The 25,253-nt window shown below is 43.9% G+C and overlaps 1 protein-coding gene across 1 annotated transcript in view; it reads left to right on the top strand.

The window, feature by feature from the left end:
- The first annotated feature begins 338 nt into the window (after positions 1 to 338).
- VSNL1 (visinin like 1) overlaps positions 339 to 25,253 on the top strand; it is a 91,935-nt gene continuing 67,020 nt past the window's right edge. The window contains exon 1 of the mRNA XM_056856254.1: positions 339 to 371. The gene's annotated coding sequence lies outside the window, so the exon portion shown is untranslated. The remainder of the gene's footprint in view (positions 372 to 25,253) is intronic.

The raw sequence follows: 25,253 nt of genomic DNA, 5'->3' as shown, positions 1-25,253 counted from the left end.
GCCGGCCGAGCATGCTCAGTCACGGCCAAGCCTCCAATGCGACGGGTTTTTAATCCCACACCGGCCGGGGTTTCTGGCGAGCGCCTGCGCACGGCGGCTCCCTCCAGCAAGGGAACCTTGAATTTCTTTGGGATTCTTGATCTGCACTGCAGAGCAAAGCAGGGGGACGTGTTGCAGCAGCGGCTGCTGCTGGGTTTGCGGAAGGGACCCAAAGGGGGATTTAAACGGCAGAGGGAAGAGGGCGAGCGCGGACCACTTCGCTCCCGGTCGTTAAACGATCTGTTAATTATCTTTTAAAGAAATATATATATATAAAAAAAAAAGCTTCACCGTGAATTCTTTGCTTTAGGGGACAGCGCACACCGCAAACTGTAAGTGTTTTTTCTTTCTTTCTTTCTTTCTGTACTCTTGGCTGCGAATTGTAAGGCAGCGTGACTCTGGCTTTCCTTTGCACAACTTGGGCATGAGCGCAGGGAAATCAAAATCATCTTGTAATTTGCAGGAATAAAAGATGAGGGGGCCGAGCAGCTTCGGGGTGGTGACAAAAAGGAGGCATTTTTTTTGCAAAGTATTTTTTTGGGGGGGTAGAGTGAGAAAGAAAGAAGAGGCGGGAGGAGATGATTGCCAGAGGTTTCTAAAAACCTATGGAAGCGTTCTTTTTCCCCTCCCCATACCAACACAAATGTCTGGAATAGATGATGCAAATCTGGCAAAGTTGCTTTCTAGACTCTCGTCGATGCAATGGGGGGGGGGCGGGGAAGAAAAACGCTGTGTCGGATTAGGTGTCAAATCTGCTTGGTATCGTTTTGCAGATTGCTGCCTTCCTCCTTGGGTCTCCCCCCCTCCCCTCGCCCCCCTCCCGATTGTCAGAGGCATTCGGAAGTGAAGGGAGAGATTGAGATACATCGACATAGTAGACTTGTGCGGCATAGGCTGGTACTTAGAAGCTCGAAGCAATGTGCTTAGGTTATCGCTACCCCCCCCCCCCCCGGTGTTTACAAGTCATTTAAGCAACCTTGAATGGATGGTGCCTTTCATTATTAATATTTTCCTGCAGTGTGCTGACTTTTTATGTGTTGACCAAATTGGGAGGGGGGGGGGGAGAAAGAGAGAGAGACTATCCATATCCAGTCGCCCCAAACAGTTTTAAGAGACGATGCATAAAAACCTCCAGTGATCTAGTTTTTTTTTTAATGACATCAAAACCTAGCTTAGATCCGTAAGTTAATAATTTGCATCTCTGAAGCTTTTTGTTTAAAGCTGACGGAAGATTGCAAGTCTTTTGACATTTCCAATCGCTCTAAGAAACATCAGGGGGAAAGGGTCGTTCTGTTTCCTAGCGGAAAGAGACCCCGCTTAAAAAAAAAAAAGACAACCGAGAGCGAGATCATTGCTCCGCAAGGTCATCCCACTCGTTATGATTATTTTTTTTTTATATAAAAGGGCAGGCTGCTCAACGAGGTGACTTCCTAGACGCTTTTTGAATATTGTGGTTTCTGTGAATTCTGTGAATTATCACCAGTCTCCTCTTTTCCTGAGGAGCAGGCGATGGGTGCACGTGCGGTATTATTTTAAGGAGCGGGGATTGGTATTTTTTGCGTGATCTGGATGGGGTGTGTGCGCAAGACAGAGGGCGAAAATGCACGGGTGGTTTTGCCGCTCTCTAGATGCACATTTCTCCCATCTGAATCCTCCAAACTCTGCCTGGGGGGCTTTTTATTTGTTTATTTATTTAGCGTTTTGATAATTTGGCTGGGGGAAATGTGCATGCAGAGAGCGGCAGATCCAAGGCAAAACATCCCGTGCGCCCAGAGAGATTGAGGGGAGCGGTTGGGTTGGGGGGACTCTCCCCCACTCCACCAGCCACTGCTGCGATTAAAAACTGACTTAGGGCAAGGGTGGAGAGAGTGCGCGCGCGCGTGTGCGAGGGGGGGGGAGAGGAACAACCACAATAACGTGGAGACCACCCAACACGCTAGGCAGTGCCCGAGCCGTGCCAAGGGAGAAGGGATGCGCGTCTGAATTCTCCAAACTCTGCATGCGGGCGGGGGGGGGCTTATTGTTTGAGTTTTGAGAATTCGGATGGGGGGGGGGGAAATGTGCATCTGGAGAGGGGCAAAACCCTCCCGTGCATAAAGGGCCTGTTGTGTGTGTTGGAGAGGCGACCGGATCCGAAGCGAGATCAAATCCATGGGGAAAGCGGGTCGGAGGCAGATGCGAAAAAGGGACTCGCGCGGGGACCGAGGCGTTCTACTCTGCTGCGACGCAGCCAATCAGGACGCGCTCTGCCGTCTCAGTCGAAGGCGGAAAACCAATGAGCCTCCCGCTCCGCTCTCTGCAGTGTTCCGCGCCCGATTAAGACTGCGGCTCTGGGCGCGCTTACTTGGGAGTAAGCCGCTCGGGATGCCAGAGGACTCCTACGAAAGCGGGGCAGTGTTGTGAATGCAGGCGGCGCCAATAGTGATGTGTGGAAGGCGTTTCTTTTTTTAGCCAAAGATTTACAGGGGGAGACGCTCATTTTGCAAGATCGGAGCAAGGCTGTCCGAGATAGGACATTTTGGAGGGCTTGCATTCATCGGGTCGCCGTGAGTCGGAAGCGACTGGCCATTTATGCACGGGAGGTTTTTACCCTTGGGTTTGCTGCTCTCCAGATGCACATTTCCCCCCCATCAGAATTCTCAGAACTCTGCATGGGGGCTTATTTTTGAGTTTTGAGAATTCAGATGGGGGAAATGTGCATCTGGAGAGGGACGATTCCAAGGCAAAACCTCCCATGCATAACCCATCGTTGACTGTCCTCGGCATTCAAATACAGTGACCGGTGCCTTTCAGTGGGACCTCGCAGTTTTTTAGGAATTTGGAGAAGGCCCCCCCCCACACACACACAGCAATACTTCCATCACCTGCAAAGCGATTTGTTTTGAAGATCGGAAATTAAGCACATTCACTTGTTTAGAAGATCACAAGGTTAAAGTGGCCTTTACTAAAGTGTGTGTTACTTGGAAGACCCATGGCCAAGCCAGATTCAGAGAATGTATTAGGGTTAGCAGAGGGTTAGAGAAAAGGAAAGGGGTGGGGGAAGAGAAGGTGTCCTGCTAACCTGTTGGGGAAAGCACACACACCTCTTGAGCCCTTGGATCTGATGTAGAGGGTGTCGGTAGAGAGATCGACTTCTTATGGAAGGATTCAGAGTCCATTTAAGCCCAAATCGAGAGATTTAAGCATATTAAGTCCTTTGCTGTCAGTCAGTTCCAGTGTTCTCCTCTCGCCCTAAGCAAAAACCTAACAAAAATGCATTCCCACACTGCAGAGGTATTCTCCCCCCCCCCCCCTTTACACTGTCCAAACTATACTTTCTCTTGCTATACTTGTTCTTGGCATTTGGGATGATGTTTTGGTCCCAGATTAACCTTGAACAACCTCTGCATGTGATCAGGAAGCTTTTGCTATAGTTCACTCCCTACACAGACTACTTTGGCAAACCCTAAACCTTGATCTTCCTGTCAGGCCCTTTTCAAAGTGCATGGTGTATCCCTGCCAGCTTTATATTTGGACAGATCCAATTTCCTTTCCTGGGGTGGGTGGGCTGTCTTTGTATATAGTGCCCAGCAACACCCTTGCTGGGCGATCCCCTGCTCCCACTGAGTTCCCTGACGCCTTCTGCCTGAAGCAACTGGCAATCAGGAGCCTTCATCCAGCAGAATCCATTTCTTCCCCCCACCCCCCAACCCTACATCCGTTCTTATTTGGTACACAGCAGGCATCGCTCTCCTGCAAATTGCACTGCACTGTTTCTCTGGTTAATGAACCGCATGGTGCAAAGGGAAGGGATGGGAAATAATGATTCTCTACAATTTGAGAATCCCAGGACCTCCCATCAAATGAACAGACTGAGGGACAGAAGGTGGCAGGAAACGCACAAAGGCTAATCTTATGTAACTGCATTAAAGGTAGCCACAGGAGATAAAGGGGGTGGGAGGGAAGAGATGGACAGGTAGTTTGTGGAGCTCTGTGGGATTGTGAATGCCTCAGTGTTGGAGATCCTCAGAGAAAACTGGCAAGTCAAAACGAATCCCTACCCTTTTAGTTCATCTTGAATGCATTTTTGTTCATTCTGTACCAAAGAACACCAGGGCTGGTGCAAACCCAGTTGACTGTGGTACTTTCTACACAGTTGACCCTGTTGACCTTGCTGGGTTTTTTTTTTTTTTTTAATTGATGCCTGGCTTCTCTTGAGAGCATACCCATCCAAGCATTAATTCATCTGTTGGAGTTCTGTCCTCCCTCTCCATCAAAGAGAAAGCATTTGGATTGTCTGTATCCATCTATCCCTAAGGGACAAGTAATGGAACGCAGTTGCATTGGGGTTGAATTCCAGAGGGGATGTCTCCAATCTTTGTGTGATTGTGTTGCCATTTAAAAACAACAACACAAAACAAGATTACCCTGAGAGGGAAGAGAGAGAAAGTGTTATTCTGACTGTTCATTTCAGATGTGAAATGGCTGAAACTGGGCATTGTTTAGAGGTGACACCTCTGTAGGGTTTAGGGGCACAGAACCTAGTCTTTTCTCCGCATTTGTTTAGGTTGGAACGTCCAAGTCTTTTGGTCAACACAGCAGCAGCCACTGAGTCCTCTGTTCTTTCGGCAGTCACTGCAGAGCAGTGGTTTGTGAACACATCAGCTGCATCTGGCTACTGCTGCACTCAGGGCTAGACTCCCTCTGCAGTACTGGAAAAAAAACATCCCCCTTCTCTAGAGGTAGTGCAGTTTGCTGGACACATGCCATGCATCTTCACCCAAATGAGCATGTTTTCGCAGTTTGTCACATTAACGAGGAAATGGGGTCATCAAGAATTGTACTCTTTTACACGGAGGATACAGTCAGGGAGGTTACAACTACCTGATTCTGTCCCACCGACTCTTTTGCCAGTCTAGGGAGGGGACAGGGAGAACTTGTCCATTATTCTACAAATGCTTTTCACAGGGCCACTTAGGAAAAGATAATCAGTGATCCACACATGCTGTTTCAAACAAGGTATGTATTAGGGCTTTAAGATAGAGACACTTTTTTGTGATGATTTCGTTAGGCAAAACAGTAGCATTTATTTATAAATATTCTTGGGGGGGGGCGGGGATGAGCGTATGTTCTTCACGTCCGGTGTTATTAAACTCTTTTGAGAGCTTCAGGGTTTGTTTCTTGCCGAAAGGAACGTGCAGAGAAAATAGCATTAATATGTTACATGGAAGAGCATTACGTTATGACATCTTCAGAACAGAAAGTAATCTAAAAGGTGAGAAGCTGGTGGTTTGTTGTTGTGACTGGACATCAAAATTATATTGTTTAGTAGCGCAGTCAGTTCCCATCTGTGCTGGCTCATGAGTTATATAACAGTCTTTAACATCTTAACAGGGGCACAGCTCCTTTGACAGAGAGGGCGTGTTTCTAAAAGATGAAATGACTTCTGCAGTAAAGCTGCCTTTACTGCATTCAATGAGAAATAAAACTGGAATAAGGTTTTGTAGGGATACTTATCATCCGTCACGTCTAACAAACATTCCTCTTGCAGGTGTCATTAGCGAGGTTAAAAATGAGCAAGCATCTTTTTACATAATTAAGCAGATTTCCTATAAGGCCTGATGCTGATTCAAGAGACTGGTAATGGGAGGTCTATAACTATGACCCTCAGATTGATTTTTAGACCTTTTCCTAACAGGTCATTATGGCATGCAAGGACTTATACAGTGCTATCCTATGCAGCGTTACCCCAAGTCTCATCAGCAGGCTCTATGCATAGGCTTGTGCTGATAATATGCTTTGACCTCTTTAAAAACCTTCTTCTTTTGTAAGTGAAGCACGTTTTTTGTTAGTAGGAAATATTCAATTGTGATGTATGCAGTTGCGGCATCCCCCCCCCCCCCCCCCCGGTAACACTTTAGGAGAAAAATATATCTTTTTCTACAAGCAAAGCATCAATTGAATTGAATGTCAGAACACTGGGATGGTTTCAAGGGCACATTGCTTAAAGAGTTTAAAAGTTTCCTAATGCAAGAAATAGGTGCAGAATTCTGAATTAAACCCTTTCTCATTATGCTCAGCACTTTGCTGGGGTGTTGCGTAATCTCACTGCTGGAGAACTAAATGCTAGAAATGCCTGTGAACATAAGCCTACAGATGGCACCACACTGTACTGCCTATAGTTATTGCAGCCACAGATTCATCTCTCATTTTCACATTTTTTTGTACATGCTTCAGGAATTCCCCGCTGGCATTATGTTCTCATGCATGCACATAGGATGAAACTGATCACATTTTCCTATTTGGCAATAATGTCCGTGTAGGAAATTTGCTCTTACAAAAATCCTAGTTTTTGCTTCAGAACCAACATGTGTTTAATCTTTCAATCTGCCTTTCTGACAGGACAGCCTTTTTATCCTGGTTTCCCATCAGTTGACTTCCCCCCACCTTTCTTTTCATCTTGAAAAAAGGGTTAGGCTACTTGCCAATGTCTAGCAATGAAATGCAGAACAGATCCTGTTCTGTTTTATGTAATTCTTTGCAACCCTTGGGCTCTCTGTGCCACAGTTGCTGATCCACCCATGTGTCCATGCAGGTTGGTTTCTGTGCTGCCTTAGCACCCTTCTGCTCTTTGGCCCTAAAAAAATGTCCCAGCTTTTTTCCTCACTTTTAGTTCCATTTGTCACCCATCATTGATCCAGGTCCCTGATTTCCAGCCACTACTTCCTCTGTGCTGCTTCTTTCAGCCACTACCTCCTGCTGATCAATAACCTTGTTTCTTCTCCCACCATTCCTGTCCAGAGTGTACAGGATTTTTTTTTAAACTTTATGCCTCTGGATTTCTTTCTTTCTTTCTTTCTTTCTTTCTTTCTTTCTTTCTTTCTTTCTTTCTTTCTTTCTTTCTTTCTTTCTTTCTTTCTTTCTTTCTTTCTTTCTTTCTTTCTTTCCTCTCTATCCCGCTACCCTTTCCCTTCCTCATATCTTCTCCATGGTCTCTTCCCTGGTGTTTCAACTCCCTTTGGGTTCCTTGCATAAGAGTTTCTCTTCCTCCTAAAGCTTCTCCTGCTTTAGATTCCCAGGCCTCAGTCGCCCTCCTCTACTGTCCCTGTTCACATGTTGCATGGATTTTCCCAGCCAAATTATCTTTTCCCTTTTCCCCCACTCAATGTTGTTGGGCTGCTAAAATGTTTGTGAATATTCCAGAACACCACTGCAGGGCTCTTCCAACAGATCAGTCTCGTACTGCATAACTGATGTACTTTAGGGACTGTGTTAATTTTTGAATCTGGAATGTAGAATTATATAATGAATTGGCATATGAAATTGTATGGGAGTATTCTAATATTCAAGCTAGATGATGTTGCAGTAATGACTTGGCTTATGTAATTAAAAAGAATTTTAAAAGTATAGCTTTTCCTATACTGTATCACACTTTTTCATGCCAGTTTTCCGTATGCAGGGAGGTGGGTTAGGATTACAAGTGCAATCCTAAACTGAGTTACAACTTTCTAAGTCCACTGTAGTCAATGCTGTAACTGAGTTTAGAATTGCACTGCTAGATATGCAGTCCCAAAGGGCATGGTCAGGAAAAAAAATTCAAATTGGTTCTATTGGTTGTATAAACTGGCCCCAAATATGACTATTGCTTGTGTCAAACCAGAGTCCTGCGTAATTTGGCCAGTAAGTACTGGTTTAGTATTCACGACAGAATAGAGCGAGAATAAACAACTGAACTGGGGACTCTACTTCCAGATTCATGATCTCTCTGGCCTTGCAGATTGCACCTAGTATATGTCTTTTCTGGCTGAAATAGCTCAAAAGCATTCCCAGTTTATTCGTGCTTCTTGAGGATTTGATACATTAGCTGAAACAATAGTGTGACAAGCAAAATGTTGGTCTTAGAGCTGGGAGGCCAGGATTCAGGTACTGTGTCCCCATCGCTAGCCAATTCATTATACTCTCTTCGTCTTGTAAAGCAAGACTGTTAATGTCAAACTTTGTCATTTGCGTCAGGCTTAGGAGAAGACACTTAATGTTTGGAGCAATAAACCCTGTTTCCTTTTCATAGTGTTAATATTGTCCTATGAAAACCTGAAAGGTACTCATTGGTCAAAGCTGAAAATAACTGTCATTTGGAAGCTTGAGTTACTTACTTTGCTGTCTTTGTCTAAACACAACATTTCCCATACTGTTCTTTTATGCAGTCTGTGCATTTGAAACATGTTGGATATTAACTATCAAGAAGTCTTCTGTTTTTACTCCCAAATGTTATGGCATGACCAATGTGTATGATGCCAATACTGTCTACTATTTTTCTCAGATACTAGCTACTATATAAAAAAACCACAGGATGATTATTCCTCTTGGGCCTTGTCTGCACGGCAGAAGGTATAGTATAGTATCCATCGAGGGAGTCAGTCCAGTCTTTCTAGCTTGGGTGGAGTATTTTCATAGTTCTAGGATCAGCTGACAGACACCATACCTCATCCTGCTAATGAAGACGATTAACCTCTGCTAATCCATTAATTTTTATGGCAATTTACATACACAAGCAAATGCATGGATAGATAGACAGATACAAAGATGGACAGAGACAGATAGAGGTACACGTAAATAAATAGACAGATTTCTATCCCAAGAAAATTTCGATTAAAATTTGGTACAGTTGAAATTCCCTGACCTGGGTAGCCCACGCTAGCTCAATCTCATCACATCTCGGAAACTAAGCAGGGTTGACATTGGTTAGTACTTGGATGGGAGACCCACCAAGGAAGTCCAGGATTGCTACACAGAGGCAGGCAATGGCGAACCACCTCTGAATGGCTCTTGCCTTGAGAACCCCACCATAGGTCTCCATAACTCAGCTGCAAGCTGATGGCAGTTTCCACCACCACAGTTGAAAAGGGAAATGAGAGAGAAGAGCCAACTGTACCAGAGAATGAAGTAGGAGAGGAAAGGATAACAGAGGATGAATGTGAGTTTAGGGTTAAGAAGTTAGGAAAGGTGGGATTTGAGCGGGCGGGAAATGATATAAAACACAGAGAGATGGTGCCCTATAGAACAGGGGTCCCCAACCTTTTTGAGCCTGTGGGCATCTTTAGAATTGTGACATGGTTTGGTGGGAGCAGCAACAAAATGACTGCCACAGGCAGCAGATGCAGCCACAAAATGATTGGCACAGCTTAACTTCTGTAACACAGTGTAGATGCTTGTGCTATGCTGGCAGCTGCTGCCAAAGCAACATTTAAATATCTGCCCAGCCAATAAGAAGCTTGCTGGGCAAAAACCCTACCTGGCCCCACTTCCCAAAAACACTTGGGCGCAAGAAAAGGTGTTGGTGGGTGCCATGGAGCCCACAGGTACCACGTTGGAGACCCTAATATAGAATATCACTTGAGACAGCTGTTTCCATCAAGGAGACAGGGTAGATCCTTCTGATGATAAGGATTTTTGATCCTTAATACTATATACTGGATATGAAATCATGAACTATAACCAGGAAAATATTATCATAGTTGCCCCGTATATCAGGTTAACACATATTTTGGTTGGCTTTAACTGTCAATCCTAAGCAAAGTTACACCTTTCTAAGCCCATTGACCTCTCTGGACATAGAAGGATATAACTTTGCTCAAGATTGCACTGTTGGTTAGTCAGGAAACTCAGAAGTGTGTTTTAGTTCTATCTGGTTGGTATTATATTGCCTTTCATTAATTTATACCAAAACTCAAGAGACAGAATTCCTTAATAAATATTTACTGTCTTCTAAGTGTATTTTGATCAATATCCCTGACAGTATGATGTGCTGAATTTCAAGAACAAGGAAATCATTGTGGTTATTGTACAGTGAAATAGCATAATAGGCTATAGAATTTCACCCCACAATTTCAGCCTCTAGGCAAATTCCAATATACAAAAATAATAGTCCTTGACTCAAAACTCTAGTGGTATTGCAGCATGCCAAGTTACAGAACAAGATTCATGTCACACCTACAGCATAGTAGACACAGCTGAAGGTAGGCTGAGGAGGGTGGGGTTTGGAGAAAGGAGGGACTTCAATGCCGTAGAGTCCAATTGCCAAAGTGGCCATTTTCTTCAGGTGAACTGATCTCTATCGGCTGGAGTTCTCCAGCTAGTACCTGGAGGTTAATGGAAAAAGCAGCACGTGGCTCATTTATACAAAATGAAAAAGCAGAATTAGCTATTGGAGTAAAAATTGTATTTTCTTAGGTAATTAATATGCAACTCCAAAGGGAAACCAATTATATGAACTGGCGTGTTGCTGGACACACCCACCAAAGAACAAACTGCCTCGCAGGGCTTAATGCAATGAAAATTAATAGAAATATTTAACTGATAACAACTTCAACCGGGCTTGTAATTTATGAACTGCCATGCAGGGCTTGAAGCTATAAATAATGGCAATTAACTAAGAAGTAACTTCGCCAGGCTGACAATGATAATAAAACAAAAGCATAAACATGAAAGAATAACCCCGCATGGAGGACTTTCAATAGGCTAAAAAAGCCTCTTCAATATGTATAGCACAAATTGTGCAAACACAAAAAACACCAAGAACTAGTTTTACAAACAAGTTTTGCAAACAGCATTCAGTAGTGAGTTCAATATGTATATCACAGACTGTGCAATCATATTAAACTTTTAAGAGATAAGCAGCATTCTTCAAACAGCAACTGATAGCAAGAGATAAGCAGAATTCTTCAAACAGATAAGCTTATCTTTTTTAACCTATTGAAAGTCCTCCATGCGGGGTTATTCATGTTTATGTTTTTGTTTTATGATACATCTTGATCAATGTTAATGGTGGTATTTATATAGTATCACCAACCTACCCACTGACATTTTAGCATGAAATTCCATAGTATCCTTTCAAGTTCTTCTGCACCAGCTTGATATTTCTTGTACCATAAAATCTACTTTAAAAACAATTACAAAATGGGAGGAAAAGATACACCAAGAGCAAACAGCAGTAAAAACCCTAAAGCATGGAGAATAATGAGGTGTTCCTAAATCAACGTGCCAGAATAGAGGAGCAAAATGAATTCTGTGCAGTCATTCAGTGCAAAAAGAAACAGAATCACTCATCAGTGTAAAGGTTTTTAAAGAGCAGATGGAGTCTGATCATGGGGAACCAACAGGTCTTAATTCCAGGGCTAGGTTGGCTCTTTTTATAATGGTTTCAGGGCTGTAGGAGGGACTGGGCATGCAGGGGCCTGGCTTTATCAGGAATAATCTGGACACCTTCCTTGCATTTTCAGCTTTTACATATTAAAAATCCCTAGTGCTGTCAGACACAGAGATACAAGGAAAAAAGCCACAGGCGGTATTTTATCCAGGCTAGCCTGATTTTGACAGATCTTGGAAGCTAAGCAGGGTTGGACATGATTAGTATTTGGATGGGAGACCACCAAGAAAGGCCAGAACCACTGTGCAGAGGCAGGCAATGGCAAACCACCTTTGAATGTGTTTTGCCTTGAAACCCCTTCCAGGGTCGCCATAAGTCAGCTGTGACTTGACAGCAAGCAAAAAGTATTCTACCAATTGATTCAAGATGAAACCTCTTTCTGGCTTACAGAGATCTGATCAATGACTTCTGAAGCGCTGAGGTGACTGGCAAGCCTCTGAGCATTTATTTTTCAGTTGTATTGTAATTGAACTTTATTTAAGAAATTTACTGGAACTTAAGTTTTTGCTGTTCTGTATTAACATGATTATCTGGCACTACCCAGTGTGATCTTTGTCCTACAACCTCAGAAATATGCTAGGCAAACACACCTTTCATTACACACATTTTCTTATGTGCCTTTTGGTCCCATGCGACACCCTTCAGTAATTTGTTTCACGTCTTGATTATCCTTTCCGATAAAAATGTACTTAAGATCAAGCTCTCTGTTTCATTAACAATCACCGAGCCAGCTCATCCCTAAAGTATTATTTTAATTAAACTTAACCAAGCTATTAAGAAAAATTCCTGTAAAGGATCTGTATCTGTGCTTTCAATATTTTGTGACATAATTTTGCTATGACAGCATATTACCGGCAATGAAGATTTCTAATAAGACCGTCTAGCAAAACAAAAAAAAAGTAAGGCTTCATATTAAGTGGTACCCATTATACATAAAAGGATATAGCCTCTGAATAATAGGTCTGAGAAAAAAATCTTTTCATTTAAGAGAGATTTTTATCCAGGCCAAATTAATTTAGAATGAGAACATCTCGTTCATAAAAGCTCATAATTAGGAACATGGGTTGCTTGCAATCTGTTGAGGTTTGTTCCCAAGAAGGCCTGAAAAATGAAGGATTCTGCTTGAGCCCTTGAAAAGCTCTTTATATTAAAAGTAGATACAAGGCCTGTCATATCCATCAACTGATCTTTGGCATGGAATATTGTCAGTTTGCCAGTCAGCCAATGGCTTATTTGACTGTGTCAAATATCCCATGGTACCAAGGATACCACTATAGTTTACTTTTTAATAATTTCACGATGGTGCTGTTACTAGAAAGGGCAGGAGTAAAATTTTCCTGTCCCCTAGTTCTGTAGTAGTCAGCACAGGCCTAGGATTGCCAACTTCCAGATCTTCCAAAATTACAACCGATCTCCAAATTACAGAGATCAGTTCCCCGATAGAAAATGGCTGCATTGGAGGGTGGACTGTGTGGCATTGTATCCCAATGAGATCCCTCCCCTCCTTAAACCTCACCCTCCCCAGGCTCTGCCCCCCACCCAAATCTAACCTGGATTTGGCAACCCTAATCACTGTAGTGTTTTATCCAGCAAATTCCTGCAGTCTCATATTATAATCAGAGATACTATCTTCATAGGGGATTTCAAACTAAGATGGCCCCTTCTGAGTGACTCTGTGACAATTGCTTCTAACAATGAATTAAGCCAAAATCCAGTTCAGGCCACCAACTCTTTCACACCATTTCTTCAACAACGTCTTGCACAAATGTGATTAGTACTTCAAAAAATGTTACAGTTGTACAGTTGGTCAAATGTTTCCTGGGATATAACAATTGGTCAAATGTTTCCTGGGATATAACAAAAACAAACAAACAAAAACAATTAAACTGTATGAGATGCATTCCTTTCTGAATGAAGAATAAAAGAACCAGTTGCCTGAGAAGAATCACTAGGACACATCTGTTTTCTTGAACTGACTGATATGAACTGCCATCCCTACTCAATTTGAGGCAGGTCTTCTCCATCAGCAAATTTGGTGCCACAATAAATAAAATAATGCATTAGAAAATGTACTCAGTTTCTGTTCCTTACCTCTGAACTACAGTTTGCCTCCAGATTTGTAGATTACAATGGAAGACCTTTACATTATGATTGTATGACAGCTAAGGAAGCTTGAACTCTGTTACCTATTGTGAAAGTATCAAAGAATAATGGAAAAAGCAAAGGGTCACTTGTTAAATCACTTCCTAGCTATCGAAGCAAGGGCCCGCTTTTTACATCACTTCTTAGCTATCCTGGTTTTGATCATGACTAACCAGTGTTAAAGGATTACTAGTCTGTGTTAAATTATATTTTTTGCATGATTGTGTATGGAAGAGGAGGCTGAAGACAGGGAAAGTGATATGTGCTCGTGTGTAACATTACAGACATAAGTGCTTGTTTAGTACGGGCCCTGTAGTACAAGGATCCCCAATGTAGTGCCTAGTGTTTCCAGGTGCCTCTTCGCCACCGGCGGGAGGTTTTTGGGGTGGAGCCTGAGGAGGGCGGGGTTTGGGGAGGGGAGGGACTTCAGTGCCATAGAGTCCAATTGCCAAAGCGGCCATTTTTCTCCAGGTGATCTGAGCTCTATCGGCTGGAGATCAGTTGAATTAGCAGGAGCTCTCCTGCTACGACTTGGCAGTTGGCAACCCTAGTGGTGCCTGTAGGCATCATGGCACCCGCGACACCTTTTCTGGTGCCCGCCAAGTGTTTATAGGAAGTGGGCAGGGTCAGGTAGCCCTTTTGCCCAACACGGCTTCTATTGACTCTTTGAAGTATGATTGTCTGTGCAGGTGTTATAAAATGTTACTTTGGCAGCAGCTGCTACAACACAGGATCTGCACTGTGTTACTGAAGGTAAGATGTTCCAATCATTTTGTGGCTGGCCCCGCCTCCTCGGCAGCTGTTTTGTTGCCACGTCAGAATTCCAAATGTGCCTGCAAAAAGGTTGGGGACCCCTGCTGTAGTATAATTTTAACAAATGTTGCTGAATTTTTAAAGAATTGCATACAGTGAGTTTTGCCATGTACCCAAATATGCATGGTAGTTCAATCAACTCACACAATATTCCTCACAGGGTCAGATTCATTGCCAACATTAGCGTTTTTTTAGGACAAGACATTTACCTTGAGTTAAGGCAAGACAGTGCTGATGGCGATTGGAGACCTTTTGGGAGGTGGGATTGTTTGTTCTGAATGCGGAAGAAGTAAGTTTTCACCCTAAGAGACATGGCTTTGGTCCGACATGCACAAATAAACAACAGTTGTCTGGAGTACTTTTTCTTAAGTTATACCTGATACATGGGTTATACCCTCTCCTAATGACAGGGCCCTTGACACGGATATAATAACCATGCAGACAGATGTTGTAATGCATTTTCCTGGGGGGTGGGGACTGATAAATGAGGGTTGGGAGTGTCATCTGGTGGAGTCCAGCTGCGTCTTTATTTGCTGCAACATGATGTATGAAGCTTGTTACGCTATTCTTCCATAGCTGCACAAGGTTCCAGTCCTTCACAAAGTGCTGTGTATAACCTTTAAAGACTGAAATGGTTTTGGCATAGTGTATGATGGAAGTACTTTATTAGGGTTGCCAACCTCCAGGTAGTGCTGGAGCAGAAATAGCACTTATACTAAAATAGTCAAGCTTAGAAAAATATATAGTACCAGGCTCTATAAATTACACACAAACTAATGATATATAATAAAGTGAATTTTAGTGCAAAAAAGTGTCAGCATTCAATAAAGGAAACTTATAAATATTACTAAGAGTACAAGGCAATACAAAAATATACAAACAAAGAAATCTACTATATCTTATCACAATAATTAGCTATTAGTCCCTTAGGACTCTTATAAAGTTCATGTAATTCAAATCCCCCAGTCGTTTTCTTCCTGCACCTGTGGGATCTCAGAGTGCAGAGAGAGGGGTCTTTTCTGTCACTATTCCCCAGCTTTGGGATTCCCTTCCTTGAGAAACCTGCCAGGCTAATTAGCTTTTCAGTTTCTGCCACCAAGCGCAGACTCAAAACATTTAAAAAATGCAGGCAATTATCTGCTTGCTTCAATTGAGTTTCTGTTGCTGCAACACTGTTCGCTTGGATTTTAGTGTTACCTCATTATCATTGCTACTGTTTCAGGTCTCTGTTTTTGCATAGTTTAGGTATTGCCTTGTTTGTATAATGATTGTGTTCTATATGCCATCTTGTTTTACTGTAATATACAAAGTATGGAATTTTAAAGTATGTTTTAATGCATGTTTTAATTGATGTTTTCTGATTGTGTCGTTACCCGCTCTGAGCCCGGCTTGCCGGGAATGAGGGCTGGACATAAACACAATAAATAAATTCAGTATGCTTTCAACATAGAATTTAGAAATTCTAAGTTTTGATGTTGAATTCAGTTTACAATAAAACAGAGGAACCAAAAAGAAAGTGGATTTTGTCTCTTCACATGTAACTAGAAGAGACTCAAACTCTTTGATTGAAAGAAGGGAAAGATATTGGAAAGCTACTTGGTCAACAATGTTGTAAGGATAGTTAAATGTTTACACTGATGAGCAAACTGACCTTTAAAACACAAATAAGCTACAAATTCTGTGTCATTACTTTCTCACAAATAATGGTCATAAAATTATGGAGATGCTCTACGGGATATTGTATTCCTCAAGACAAATAACAGGAATGGTAGCAACCCAACTTTTATCAATTTATAGCTTTACAGGACATGAATCAGCACAATAACAGGCACCCTATTTTGTGTTTTTCTTCTCTATGTAGTGATAGCATTTATTTAATCATTTAGTATTTCTGACTTTAACGTTCGATCTCTTCCACAATTTAGATGTGCTGCACCTATTGTATGTCAGTATTGATCTCTTCTTTGTAGTGACCTGGATTCTTTCAGGGGGAAGTAAAACAATAGAAGCAGTTCTCCAAAAGCAGATAAGAAGTACGAACTGCTTGTAGCTCCTGATATGCAGCTCATAAAAACTCCTTGGTTTTGTAGCTCCTGATTCATAGCACTCTGTGTTGTTTGTGGAGAAAAGTGTGCTTCTGGTTCTCATGAAGCTGCCTTATACTGAATCAGACCCTTAGTCCATCAAAGTCAGTATTGTCTACTCAGACCGGCAGCGGCTCTCCAGGGTCTCAGGCAGCGGTCTTTCACATCACTTTCCTGCCTAGTCCATTTAACTGGAGATGCCGGGGATTGAACCTGGGACCTTCTGCAGATGCTCTACCACTGAGCTATGGCCCTTCTCAAAAAACAAAACTTCAGGGAACAAACCATACCAAATTGCAGACTTAAATTAGTAAGTGCTTCCGTAACTTCTGTGAAAGAAAGAAAAAATGAAGAAAAAAATCAGTGTAATTTGAAGTTAAGCTTTGTTAGCCTCAGTTTGAGTTTCTTAGTCTGGCTTGGATAGTCATCAGCTTTCAGTCTGTTTTACCTCACAAGCTTGACAAGTGGCTGAAATGCCACTTGGAGATAGATTGAAATAAAAGTGTGAACAAGTAATAGAAATCCTCATAAAATGAAGACCATATTGATTGCTGGTGCAGACAACAAACGGGCAGAGACGCATGGCTGTTTTTGTACTGAGTGAAAGATGCCGGCCCTCTGTCATTTGGCCCAGTCAAGATGCCAATTTAGGGAGATTGTCATAGATTCCCCCAGCAGCCCTCTATTCTTGCTGGGAAAAGCTACCCTGGATTTTTGGGAATCATTGCTTTCAAGAGTGATATATTTCATCTTAAGGTTTCTAGAAAGTTTGAGGTATGTGTTTATCAGTAGTCAATACAAAGGCATTTTCAGTGTTTGCCATTCTTCCCATCCTGCTTGTAATGGTATTTTACTTTGGGCTGTTGACATGCAAACGAGTGGAAATGCTTCTCTGTGTGGTGACGGCTCTCCTTAATGGGCATAATAGGAGAGTGAGAGCAGGTCTCATCCCATATGTTGTAGGGTTGCCAACTTCTAGGTACTAGCTGGAGATCTCCTGCTATTACAACTGATCTCCAGCCAATAGATATCAGTTCACCTGGAGAAAATGGCCGCTTTGGCAATTGGACTCTATGGCATTGAAGTCCCTCCCCTCTCCAAACTCCTGCCCTCCTCAAGCTCCACCCCAAAAACCTCCTGCTAGTTGTGAAGAGGGACCTGGCAAACCTAATACATTGGCCCAATCATGTGGACAGTCGCCATGCTGATATTACACATTCCTGATGGAAGTTGGTGCTGTGATTAACATTATCTGTATGTCCAGGCCATCTAAATGGTCAAGGCCTACACAACTTGTGATCGTCCGCTTGCGACCCACAACTGTATTTGTTAACGATAGAAATGTGCAGTTGTGCCCTTGTTGGAGATAGTGGGATTGTCCCGCCCCCAGCATGCATACTGTGTGGCTGATGGGCTGCATTTGTTTTAGTCGGTCTTATCATCCCCCCAAGGGAATCTCTAGCAGAATCTCTGTCCTTCAAAAATCTGCCTTTGCAGACTGCTAAACTGGAATACTAAAATTAAAATCAGGTTTCTTTCACTCGCATAAGTAAAAATACTCTAATATATCTGTACTTGACCTGTACAGATGTGTCACTTACACATTCCGTATATGTACAATCAATGTGCATGCAGAACAGCTTTTGTTTTTTTGTAGGGTCACTGATCATGTGTACAAATCATTCAGAATGGTTCGGTGGGGCAAGTGTTTATTGGGCATACATGTAACATCTGTATAGTCCTAGTTGCCCTAATAATTTTAAGCATTATCCTAACTTGCCAAACGTTTTGTAGCCATTAAGCAATAAGAAGTCCTCATTGTGGTTTCAGAGCAAAACTTCATGTCCTAGCAGTAAATAAAGATAACTGGCATTTTTTCCTGCTACATAGGCAAACTTAAGAGCTTGTCCGGGTGTCTTTCATTTTGGGAAGTACATGCTGGGCCCAGCTGGTCCATACTGTTGACCCTGACGCATGCAGGGCCAATGTAGGCTATACAGCACAGCTTCCTGAGGGTATTTCAGGGGAAAGTGTGGGCAGAGTGCACTGCAGTACTGAAAGGTTATGAACAGCCAACTATCTGGACAATCGCTTATTTTTATGGGCCTTTCTACACCATTTTACTGCCTTTCTACACCATTATTAATCAAGCATGACTTTATTAGGGCTTTAAAAAAGTTTTGAGTTTTCAACTACAACAGAGTACAACACAAGTAATTAATTTTGTGGACAATAAAAACACTGGCCACAATTCAAAGAGCGGCATAGCTAGTGCCGTACACCAGTGGGATTTGGGACTTGCATTGCTTCCAAACGTTTATGATGTGACGTAGAGATGTACTCGGGGATGGCTGCACGTTTTTGTGAGCCCATGGACAGGAGGTTTCCATAGGGCCTTCTGTTGTAGTCCATTGCAATGTTTATTATGGGTATTGTCATGCCTTTACTGCATTGTCTTCTACCTTTCTTCATTGTTCATGGTACATCTTGCCTGAGACACTTTATTGGTACTGTTTTCTAATTCTGTAATCCTAGTCCTATTACATTGTTCATTGGACTGCATGCTTTATGCTGTTGATTGCATTGCTTTTATCTTCTGGTTGAGGTTCAGCAAGAAAGGCAGCTAATAAAGTAAATAAAATAAATTCTATTGTGGCTTCTTTCTCCCTCCCACACCTATGCTGAACAGCCAAAACATAACTCTTGCACCCTTTTTAGACCTGCTGGCACTAACAGGAACAAGAAAGAGTAGAGGTTGTGCTCCTTCCACCAGTCTTTCTCACAAGGAATGGGAGATTTCTGTAGAGATTACGCAGTGCCTCTAAGGCAGGGGTCCTCAAACTTTTTAAACAGGGGGGCAGTTCACTGTCCCTCAAACACTGTTGGGGGCCGGACTGTTTCGGGGGAGGAGGCGGCGGCGCAAGGGGGCTCTCCGGAAAAGCATCCTCCTTACAAGCCCGGTCATTCCCCCTGTAGTGGTTAAGAGTGGTGGTTGGGAGCGGGGACTCTAGAGAACCGGGTTTGATTCCCCACTCCTCCACGTGAGAAGTGGAGGCTAATCTGGTGAACCTGGTTGGTTTCCCCACCCCTACTCACGAAGCCAGCTGGCTGACCTTGGGCAAGTTACAGCTCTGTTAGCGCTCTCTCAGCCCCACCTGCCTCACAGGGAGTCTGTTGTGGGAGGGTATGGGAAGGGGATTGTAAGGCAATTTGAGTCTCCCTTTAGTGGTAGAGAAAGTTGGCATGTAAAAACCAAGGCCATTTAATCATGGAAGGGTTTGCCTTGGATTTGCCGCTCTCCAGATGCACATTTTCCCCATCCGAATTCTCCAAACTCTCCCCTGGGGTGGGGGTGGGAATTTACTTTTGAGTTCTGAGAATTCGGATGGGGAAAATGTGCATCTGGAGAGCGGCAAATCCAAGGCAAAACCTCCTGTGCATAAATGGCCACAAGTCTTTTTCTTCTCCCTGGAGATATGCCCAGCCCCCCCCAAGGGGCCCCTACAATTACCTCCAGTCCACAAGGATACCCCCAGGAGGAGAGAGAGCCCCGAGCCGTGAGAACGCTGCCAACTGTGGCCAAAACAGGAACGCCAGGACAGGAAGGGGGCGACTGGGCGGCGTGCGAGGCAGCAAGACGCCTCGCGCACCCAGGAAAGGAGGTTTTGGGCCTGGGAGGGAGAGGGGGAAGGGGGCGACCGGGCGGCACGCGAAGCAGCAAGATGCCTTGTGTGCCCAGGAAAGGGGTTTTGGGCTGGAGAGGGAGCAGGGAAGGGGGCGACTGGGACAGGAGGGAGGCTTCCAGTTGTGCGTATACAGCCAGGAAGCCCAGAAAAGCTCTGGGGAGGGGGGTAAGGGGGGACTGGCTTCCTTGGTCCCCGGGCCGGACAAAAGCCCTCCGGGGGCCGGATCCGGCCCTCGGGCCTTAGTTTGAGGACCCCTGCTCTAAGGTGACCTCTTATTTCCTATTGGAAGGGATGCCTGCTTCTCTTGCCTTCTTCTTCCTTCACTAGATTTGTCCTATGTCTCCAGTTGGTAGTGGGCACTGTGCTCAGGTCCTCAGAAGATGCCCAACCATGCCTATCTTTGCCATCCAAGATAAAAAACTAACAGTGCCATCCTAAATAGAGTTACAGCCTTTTAAATTCACTAAAGCAATGGGATTAGAAGAAGAAGAGTTGGTTTTTATATGCAGACTTTCTCTACCTTTTAAGGCGAATCAGACTGGCTTACCATCTCCTTCCCTTCCTCTCCCGCGACAGACACCTTGTGAGGTAGGTGGGGCCGAGAGAGCCTAAGAGGGCTGTGACTGGCCCAAGGTCACCCAGCTGTCTTCATGTGTAGGAGTGGGGAAACCAACCCGGTTCACCAGATTAGTGTCCGCCGCTCATGTGGAGGAGTAGGGAATCAAACCCGGTTCTCCAGATTAGAGTATACTGCTCCTAACCACTACACCATGCTGGAGGGTATAACTTCTTAGGGTTGCATTGTAAGTCCTACTCAGTCTACACAAGCTCTTGAACGTACCTAAAGAAGCTAATGGGATTGCTGCAGTTATACAATGTTGCTGCAGTTATAAAATGTTATATTACAAATCATAACATCAATGGCAATCTGCATTTTAATGTATGAACTAATAATTCTAACAACATTGCAAGGAATTTTAAAGTCTAATCAACTGTTCTCCACAAATTCAGTACAGAGGAACTGTTTCGGTCACGTTCCCTAAATATCTGATATGTTTTTGAAGACGTTTTGTTTCAGTACGTGCATGATATAGCACATTACTTTTTGTGCCAGGGAATAATTCTTTGAAGGTGAAGGAATTTTACTGCTACAAGGACCTATTCAGAAGTTTAATGCTGAGGCTGTAGCAGGACTTTGTACATGTAGCACACACAGTAAAGAAATACTTTTGTCACTGAATTTTAACCCCACTTTTTATATATACTATAAAATCATGGTCTATCTTCCTGTTTTTGTAATTTCTCTTCACTGTAAGAATCGGTGCACAGCTGAATCAGATCCATCTAGTCTAGTATTGCATAGTCTCCCAATCCGATATCCCCGGGAATCCCACAATCAAATAAGGTTGCCAGCTCTGTGTTGGGAAGTACCTAGAGATTTTCGGGTGGCGCCTGAGGAGGGCGGGGTTTAGAGAGGCGAGGAACTTCAATGCCATAGAGTCCAATGTCCAAAGCGGCCATTTTCTCCAGGTGAACTGATCTCTGTGGGCTGGAGACCAGTTGTAATAGCAGGAGATCTCCAGCTAGTTCCTGGAGCTTGGCAACCCTACAATCAAAGCCATCCAACACTTGGTGCTCTCAGGTGCACACTGGGGTTTTGTTTAACTACCATGGCTTAGCCTTGCAGGGAGGGAAGTATTTTTCACCTATCCCCTTCCCATTTTTACAGCTTAAGCAGATAACGTGCCCCTTGATCAAGGGACTAGACATCTCTCGTGCAGTGCCATTCGTCTGCAATATGAAGATATCCCCATTGTTTATTCATTTCCTTCCCTAGCACAGAGAGAAAGTCAAAGGCAGACTGGTTTGGGAGAGCTGTGTCCTGATTTCTGCTGGCAGCTTCTTACTATAATCTCGAAGAGCTACCATCCATTCACTCTCTGTAATATCACTGAAACCTGGCCCTGTCTGAGCTGCTTGACACTATCAGATGGGGCTCCTAATGCAGATACCTTTAGCTGATATGAGGGGTAATAACTGCTCTGAGAGCTTATACCCCAGTGCAAACTAATAACATTATACTTAGTACTCTGCCCCGTGGCGCAGAGTGGTAAGCTGCAGTACTGCAGTCAAAAGCTCTGCTCACGACCTGAGTTCGATCCCAACGGAAGTTGGTTTCAGGTAGCCGGCTCAAGGTTGACTCAGCCTTCCATCCTTCCGAGGTCGGTGAAATGAGTACCCAGCTTGCTGGGGGTAAAGGGAAGACGACTGGGGAAGGCACTGGCAAACCACCCTGGAAACAAAGTCTGCCTAGGAAACGTCGGAATGTGACGTCATCCCATGGGGCAGGAATGACCCGGTGCTTGAACAGGGGACCTTTACCTTACCTAGTATTTACATCGAATGTGAATGTTGTGTAGTCAGGGACTTAAACATTGCACAGTGATGCTATTCTCTAGGTTTTAAAATAGAGGAATCGATATTTATAGTCACTACTACTGTTCAAAAAGAATGTAACTAACAAGGCTTAGCTCTGTATGGCCCGCATCTTCTTCAGCAGGTTCCAAAAGGACCCTGACGCATTATAGGGTCACAAGTAACAGATGCATTAAAAGAATTTTCCCCCACCACAAAATTTTTATACTCCCAGGCCATCAGTCTTTGTAAATTGTAAGACATTGATCTAGTCAGGATAATATTCAGCACATGTTGTCTGCTTTTACAGTTGAGACAAGGCTGAACAACACAACCCTCAGCTGTATCTTTAAATAGTAATAGTGGATTCCTTTGCTCTGAATAAACCATAAATGCAATCCTAATGCCTTTGGTGGTGGTGAGTGTGTGTGTGTGTGTGTGTGTGACAAACTAAAATTAATTGTGATTAATTTATGATCCTTTAGTTTCAGTGGGATTTAAGTAAAACTAAATTTATTTGGATTGGGGCTTTTTATCCCTCCACATTTTTGCTTTGCCGTAGGTGGTAGCTAGAATATTTGTCCCTCTTCAAAGAACTATAGTCTGAATCAGAGCTGCTCAGAGGATTTATGGGTAGGGTTGCCAGCTCTGGGTTGGGAAATACCTGGAGATTTTGCGGGTTGAGCCTAAGGAGGGCGGGAGTTGGAGAGGGGAGGGACTTCAATACCATAGAGTCCAATTTCAAAAATGGCCATTTTCTTCAGGGGAACTAATCTCTGATGCCTGGAGATCGACAGTCATCACCTGGAGGTGGCAACACTATTTATAGGGCCCTGAGGTAGGTGTGATGTTAGAGGCCGGGCCACTGCCCCTTACAGGGACTTGCATCGTGTGTGTACCAAGCTGGGGAACCACATATAAGAATTTCCATATGTGGCTCCTCCTTGCCAGAGAACAAGCAGGCTTTCCCCTCCTGTTCTAACAGCGGGGTCAGCTATGTAGAGAGAGTTCCTTTAGAGTAAGGTTGCCAACTCTGGTTAGTGAAATCCCTGGAGATTTGGTAACGGTGCCTAGGGAGAAACTGGCTGCTTTGGAAGGTGGACTCTATGGCATTATATCCCACCAAGGTCTCTCCCTTCCCCAAACCCTGCCCTCCCCAGGCTCCACCCCCAAAATCTCCAGGAATTTCCCAACCCAATGTTGGCAACCCTATGTGGCATTCACTCATTCACTTCTTGAACTCTTTCCCTGGGCCTGGATTTTTTTGGCAACAGGTTGTCTGTGCTGCCATACATCTTTAAAGTGTTCCCTGTTTTTCTCTTCTTACAACAACCTCTATAACCAGGGCTGCTTGGCATGGGCCAATCATAAACCTGCCTCATCAGTATTATTTCTGTTGCTGCACAGATATAAAGAAAGATTTTACTGTACCGTACCATCACTGCTTTAGAGCCTCTACAGTTCTGTTTAGGTTCGCCAATCTCCAGGTAGGGCTTGGGAGTTCTCCCGGAATTAAATCTCCAGACTACAGAGGTGCTTTTCCCTGGAGGGAATGGCAGTTTCGGAAGGCTGACTCCATGTGACATCACGTCCATACTGACCTCCCTCACCTCCCCAAACTCTATCCTCCCTCAGCACCCCCCCCCCAAATCTCCAGGAAGTATGCAAGCTGGATTTGGCAACCCTAGTTGGGTGGGAAGCCTAGCTGATAAGCAGACCTCTGCCTTCCCGCCTCCCAAGGATACATATTAGAATACAGGTACAAACATAGTTCATTTAACCTGTTCCAGACATATGCACATCAAGGCTTCAGCAATCACTTAACCCTCAAATTTGCATCTATTCTGTTTTATATGTGTAATATTTACTTCATCATGGTTGGAGGATGGGTCGCAATATGCCACAACTGCACGTTGAGATTCAGTGTCATACTCACTATTTCCTTTTTTTTTTTTAAATGTAATCTGTAAACAAAATGCCAAGAATTCTGGTGAGCTATGTGTCAGGGCTAGAACCAAGAGTATGCACAGGAACTGAAGTAAGGGCCCAGGGCAAATTAACCTGGTTGCTCTTCATATGGGCTACACTGCATGTGTAAAGGGCCATCAAGTCACAACTGACTTATAGTGACCCCAGCAAGGCAAGCAAGAAGCAGAGGTGGTTTGCCATGGCCTTCCTCTGCAGAGTCTTCCTTGGTGGTCTCCCTCCGAAGCACCGACCCTGCTTAGCTTTGGAGATCTGATGAGCTTGGGCTATGCCATGCTGCCTTCCCTTTCTTGGGCTGCTCTTTAGACTAGGGTTGCCAGGTCCCTCTTTGCCACTGGCATGAGGTTTGGGGGGCAGAGCCTGAGGAGGGCAGGGTTTGGAGAGGGAAGGGACTTCAGTGCCATAGAGTCCAATTGCCAAAGCGGCCATTTTCTCCAGGTGAACTGATCTCTCTCAGCTGGAGATCAGTTGTAATAGCAGGAGATCTCCAGCTAGTACCTGGAGGTTGGCAACCCTACTGTAGTCTGATCCATGACATCTGTAGTTCCTATGGTACCTGCTCCAACTGCCATGTGTTTTCAGTGAAAACGCTGGAGGTCAGCCAAAGGAAGGGAGGAATGGGAGAGGTAGCGGTAACGAGAGAAATGCTAGTGAATCACACCTAGATTTTGTGTTTGTTCATGATGACTGGTGGCATTACCGAGTTAAGTCATAGGCGCCATGGGAAAGACATGGGTTTGGCAGCAAGCAGAACATTGGCACCATACAAGATGTTTCGGGAAGGAGTTGCAGACAGATGGCAACGAGCAAGAGCAGCCAGATTGGTTTAAAGGAGGAGAAGACCTTCAACGGGGCTGGGAGTGGCAGAAGTGAAGGTACAAAGACTAAAGGTAGGGAGATAAC

Source organism: Euleptes europaea, chromosome 10, assembly GCF_029931775.1.
Source record: "Euleptes europaea isolate rEulEur1 chromosome 10, rEulEur1.hap1, whole genome shotgun sequence".
Classification (NCBI taxonomy): Eukaryota; Metazoa; Chordata; class Lepidosauria; order Squamata; family Sphaerodactylidae; genus Euleptes; species Euleptes europaea.
Note: the sequence above shows the minus strand (reverse complement) of the source record. Positions and strands in the feature narration are given on the sequence as shown.